The sequence below is a fragment of the Alligator sinensis genome, unplaced genomic scaffold (assembly GCF_000455745.1).
Source record: "Alligator sinensis unplaced genomic scaffold, ASM45574v1 scaffold1178_1, whole genome shotgun sequence".
Lineage (NCBI taxonomy): Eukaryota > Metazoa > Chordata > Crocodylia > Alligatoridae > Alligator > Alligator sinensis.
This window is the reverse complement of record NW_005842596.1, coordinates 774,572-774,788: the sequence shown is the minus strand read 5'-3', so window position 1 is coordinate 774,788 and position 217 is coordinate 774,572.

Sequence of the window (217 nt, the reverse complement as noted above, 5' to 3'; positions counted from 1 at the left end):
CGGGGCGCACGCGGCTGGGTTGCAGCCCGCGCCTGGTGCAGCACGTGCCTTGCCCTGCACTGTCCCGGGCCGCTGCCTGCGCGTCGCCTCCCTCCCTTCCCTCCAGTCTCGCGCCGCTCGGTCTGCCTCGTCTAGTCCGTACGGTGCAAATCTCCCCCGCCCGGAGCGCCCAGCTCGGGGGTTTCTCCTCGGCTGTGCAGAAGCGGCGCCCTTCGCG